This window comes from Rhinatrema bivittatum, chromosome 7 (genome assembly GCF_901001135.1).
Source record: "Rhinatrema bivittatum chromosome 7, aRhiBiv1.1, whole genome shotgun sequence".
Lineage (NCBI taxonomy): Eukaryota > Metazoa > Chordata > Amphibia > Gymnophiona > Rhinatrematidae > Rhinatrema > Rhinatrema bivittatum.
In genome coordinates this window covers 75716499-75722498 of record NC_042621.1, presented here as the reverse complement: position 1 = coordinate 75722498, position 6000 = coordinate 75716499, and positions in this window count along the sequence as shown.

The window sequence follows — 6000 nt, the reverse complement described above, 5'->3', positions numbered from 1 at the left end:
GCATTACAAAATTGGGCAAGGCTAGACAAATTTGTAGCCTACCAAATTGCAACAGAAAATTAAGTCACATGCTATTTCAGCATCGCACGCCATGATTTAGGATGCACTAATACCTTTTTCCCCTGTAGCACCCAGAAGAAAGGTGTAGGTATTTTCAGCAGAATTTCCTGCGATAACATGCAATACTTTTTCCACATGCAGCGCTACCAGCCCCTAATTTCCCTTAACCATGCCCAAACACCTCCCACTTTACTAGAAAATTAAAACATGCATACGCAATTTGTGATGTGCTGTTTATCGCGTGTGATAATGCTGTAACATGTGCAAAAAAGGCCTATTGTAAATTGATGAATGACCCACTAAGAGAGGGTGCAAAAGGGGCACAGTCAATATCAGAGAAGGAGAGGATGTGACTAGGATAGGGTAAAACATAGTAATGACGGCAGAAAAAGACCAAATCTGCCCAGCAAGCTTCCCTAGGTAGCAACTGCCACTCCGTGCAGTTATCCAATCTTTATGATAACCCATAAAGATTTCAGCCAACAACATTTTTCACTGGGTGATAAACGTTTTTGAAAATTCAGATAGTGCTGCTTGACATACTTTGCTTATGGACTATGCCATAGATAGCCCTGTGCTTTTTCCCTTAATCTTGCATTTCAGTACCCCAGACCATAGTAGTCAGGGCCCTCTTGCTTGTTGTCCGATTCCAATTCCCCTTTTCCCCCTGCCGTCAAAGTGGGTTGCAATGATGCAGTTGCATTAAAAGCAACAAGGCTTATTGGTTAGTGGTAGTAATCTCCATGCCTTCTGCTAAGGGTAGTAACCACCACACCAGAAAGCTATCCCTCTGCACGCTTTCTTCATTTCCTTTAGGTCATAGAAACAGTCCTATGCTTTTTCCCTTATATCTGCATCAGTATCCCATACTATATAAGTCGAGGCCCTTGGTTGTTTTATGAATCCAATTCCCCTTTTTCCCCCTGAGGTCAAAGGGAAGAACAATGTGGCAGTAGCATTAAAAGCATCAAGGCTTATTGGTTAAGGGTAGTAATTTCTATGCCTTTTGCTAAGGGTAGTAACCACTGCACCAGCAAGTTACCCCCTTACATGCTTTTCTTCATTTCCGTCCTCTAGCCTTTAGAGATCCACAGTGTTGATCCCATGCCCCTTTGAATTCTCTCACTGTTTTCATCTTTACCACCAACTCCAGAAGGGCATTCCAGGCATCCACCACACTCTCCATGAAGGAATATTTCCTGATGTCGTTTCTGAGTCATCCCCCCCTGGAGTTTAATTTCGTGACCCCTAGTTCTATTATTTTCATTCCAAATGAAAAGTTTCAAAGTTCATGCATCATTGAAACCTTTTAGGTATCTGAAGTGAAAAAGGGGCATGGAGGGTATCCAAGAAGGAAAGGAGGTGGGGAGAAAAGTGGCAGGGACATGTAACAAGGCAGGAAGCCCTCACAAAGGTAAATGCCACAGCAGGTTATTTTCTTTTCTTGCATCACCACAGGTAAAAGAACATGACATGCTGCTGGAGAGGGTAGTTGAAAATTACTATGTTCTATATGGCAGACAGTCAAGAAGAATCTCCAATGCAACCAAGCAAAAACTCTGGCAAGACATCACTGCAGAGATCACCAGCTTTGGAATCCAATGCCATTCAGTGGACTATGTTAAACACAATATCAGGAATGTAATACCCAAGATCAGTTCAAGCTATCATTGAATAAGGACACACCAGAGGAAGACTAGAAACTGAGCAATGTCTCATGGTCCAACTGGGATCTGAAGGGCTGTGAATGTCTCATCAGGGCCGTCCTTTCATTTCCATTCATTTTCAATTGTATGCATGTAAAACAGAATTTATGTGCATAAACTGAAAAAAATGAACCAAACCATAAAAAACATGCCAACAAATAAGGACCAACTAAATGACCAAACTGAACAGAAAAGATTGAGTACACTTCCCTACCAGGGACCAGGACACCACAGCTGACCTGTTTGAGGAGAAGCAGGTAAGACTTGGTCTCTTCTCTGACCTTAGGCACTTGTCTTTCTGAAGGAAGTTTCTCATGTCTTATCATAGGTTTCTTTTCTTGCTACTGTTGGCCTGGGAAATGGGAACAAAATAGGGCCTCGGTAGAAAAAAGGAAAGAAAGTGATTGGGTGTTACAGTCAGAGGAGATGGTTCAACACAGTGTTAGTGACAAAGGCAGTATATGCTAGGGATGTGCATTTGTTTGCGACAAAATAGGAAATAGAGACGATATTTCCTATTTCGACGCATTTCGGCGGGGCAATGAAACAATAAGAAAACCCAAGAAATTTTGTGTGGTTTGCTTATTACTTTTTGGCAGGGAGAAAGGGCACATTAAAAAAAAAAAAAAAAAAAACCCCAAACACACCCCAACTCTTCAAGTGTAATTAATTGCAATCCCCCCACCCTCTCGACCCCCCAAGACTTGCACGATACCCCCCCCCCAAGACTTACCGAAAGTCCCTGGTGGTCCAGCGGGGTCCTGGGAGCAATCTCTCCCTCTCGGGCCATCTGCTGCCATTAATTAAAATGGCACTGATGGCCCTTTGCCCTTACTGTGTGACGGGGCTATTGGTGCCATTGGTCGGCCCCTGTCACATGGTAGGAGTAATGGATGGCCCGCGCCATTTTGATTACTGCCAGCCGATGGCCCGAGAGTCGGAGATCGCTCCCAGGACTCCCGCTGGACCACCAGGGACTTTCAGTAAGTTTTGGGGGGCCGATAACGAAGGCCTAACAGAAAGGTTCAGCCGAATCACATCTCTAGTATATGCTACTTATTATACTAGGGATGCAGAATAAATTGTCTATCCATTTACTTTTTCTTCTCTTGTTTGTAAGGTCCACTTTGGTTTCAGGAGAATTCTAGCTCTGCAGAAACAGCATGCATGGCATCTTAATCATTTGCTGATTCTGTTTCCTTGCCTCTGAACCTCTAAATAGAAAAGCAGGAGACAAATCATATACCCCGAATGCTGAAGGAACTGGAATTAGTAAGGCGGAAGAACAGGAAGTTATTTTAGTAGGCCAGCAGGAGAAGGCTGAGTGAAGTCAACAGTGAAACTCTCCATTCTAGACCTCAGTCTGCCACTGCTATTCCAAGTCAGGTAGCCACATCCAACTATCTGAGCAACAAGTTATTCTGGGCTAGGAGAGATTTGACTGAACAGTCTGTATACATTCATTGTGGGTCTCTACTCTCTCTCTATCAGGAAGATTTCCAGCACTTTGGCAAGAGTGTGTAAAATCTGAAAATGACCATTGTACAATGCATTGACCTTTTCACTTAACAGATTCATCATCACATTGACTGATGTAGGCCACACACTGCAGCAAGGAATTGATACCCTCAACTTACATATGACTCTGTCTACAACAGAGTTAATGACTAGCACCAGTATAATCCACTAAAGCTAGCAGCAGTATGGATCTCAGATTCAAGGTTGAAAAGAGAAACTAACTAAAAGTCTAAGGGTAAAGGTGGCAGAAGACCTTTTAAGGAGTGACCATTAAAAGTAACACCAAAGAATCTGCAGAGTAGTACAGCTAAGAAATACATAGTTGACTAAGGATCCTGTCTGAGGCTCACGTGTACCTGGCGGTGGTGTTTAATCTGTTTATGACTACAGTTGTTGCCTAGGAAGGCATTAAGACTGGTATTCGTCCTGAAAACCCTAGATGTTTCAGCCACTTCCATTTTGCTTTGGGACAATTTATTATTCAATGCATATTTTTCTCCAAGACCAGCAGATATTATTTTTTTCTTAGTTCCTTTTGGTTATTTGCCAGTGTTTTCTGACATATTCTTCCTGCCAAGTTTGTTCATTGTGAAATTGATGCCTTTTTCAGGCTTCTAAATAAATAGTTTTTTTTCTTTAGCTTCACATTTCTAGTGTTGGTGGCTACAGGGTGAGTGTGAGCAACTGAAGCATCCCCTAGGCTGTTGGTGCCAGGTTTTAACATGGCATTCTCTTCCCAGTTGACTAGGTTCTCCTGTCCTGCTTCTCCTCTGTGCCAGTCTTGCCCATGTCTCTCGCATCAACTACTCTGCCAGACTTTTGCTATTTGCCAGCATGATATCATACTCCAAATATTTCCCTATTTAGGAAAACAGGTGAGTGCAGTGCTTCCTACAAGCAACTGAGCATAATAAATTGGCCTTCCCCATCTCAACTGAGATCCTGAGTTAGTGCAAAGTTTTCAAAGAAAAAAATACCTACTGAAGTGGTTTGTGCTGGTTATGAATCACATGTTAAGTTGCACACAGAGCCTAATACATTTACATAATTTCTCATTAATGTGTTCAGAGCATCTTGAAACAATCAACTTCCTTTTAAAAGGAAAAATTACCATATAATAGTCTTAGTGAACACTGTGAAACTTTATGAAACCATAAATGTCTGTTTATTCAGTACCTATATAAATGTTCACAAAATTTAGTGATTATTAATATATTACTGCCTCATTAATGAATAAAAGAGAGAAGCTTAAACTGGATGAAAAGCTTTTGCATTTATCAATTAAATTTTACATGGAAATCCATGACTGGGATATAGTTATAATGGACTACAATCTATTCAGGAAGGACAAGGTAGGAAGGATAGAAGGAGGAGTGGTGCTATAGAAAAAATATCATCAATGCATCAGAACTGCAAGGCTTCTGAGGTAAAGAGGAGGCCTTATGGATTATTTGTTTAATTATTTATTTAAAATATGTATATTCTGCTTTATCGTTAGTCCTGAGTGGATCTAAATTATAAACATCTATAAAATACAAAAATCTAATAATACAAACTCAACCAACATATATTGATCACTACTGATACAACTTTAACTGTTACTCTTTTCCCCAGCATCAATGTCAAAAGTGCATTCTGAATTTGTTGCCTTCCTTACACATAATCTCCCAATTACCTCTGTTCCAGCCCCTTAAAAGCCTGTTTAAACAGCATTGATTATAAATGCTTCCAAAAACACTTGAGACAATATTCTTGCCTCAGATTAACAGGAAGCATAGTTCAGGCCACAGAGTCAACAAATGCTAGCATCCTTTCATGGGATTTGTATTGCCCTCAGCCCCTTAACTGTGAATAACAAAACTTGGTTATTTATTCATATTTATCAATATAAAAATAAAGAAAACTAATGCGATTTTCTCCAGCTGTTGCTAAAAGATTGCAGAGCTCTAAGAGAAACCAAAGCCGATGCAGACCATAGTTTCGCAGTAGCTCTCAGGATTCAGGAGAAATGTTAGATTGCCAAAAGTCTTTTGCAAACGAAAATCCCTCTAGGCAGGGGAACAGTCCTAGCATTCCTAGCGTCAAGGGACCAATAGGAAGAAGAGAGAGAGACAGAAAGTAAGAGAGAAAGCAAACAGAACAGACTTAATAGGAAGTTCAGAAACATTCAAATAGCAACCAGTTGTCATGACCGGGAAGGGTGAATTCTGGTAGTCCCCCATTTGAAGCGGTATAGGACTTTAGGACAGAGCAGGACAAGGTCTTCCACCTGGCCAGCCCTATCCCCCCTTGGGTTGAGCCCGCAGATTCTAGTGGCCTTTAGGTCTTTCCTGCATGGGAGGAACAGGAACTGGTGACAAGACTGGTAAAGAAAGCAGGGTTGGAACTGAAGATTAGGACTGGAAATGGAGTCAGGTATGAGCTGGAGACAAGACCTAGAACTGGATGCAGGGGCTGGACTAGGAGGCAAGGCAGTAAGGGGAGACAAGGGCTGGAACTGAAGGCCCACAGGGAGTAAGTGTTATGCGTGCCGCCCACGGAAGACCCATGGCGAGGCCCTCTCACATTCTTGTATGGACTCCAGCTCCTGGTTCCTCTTCACTGGTGGCAGTGGGCCGTCAGCTCCGACCTCGGGTCACCTCTGGTGCCTCCGGCTCTGCCTTGAACCCCAGTGTTGCCAGCCAACATGCCTCTGCTCATCAGGCCTCTCCGCATG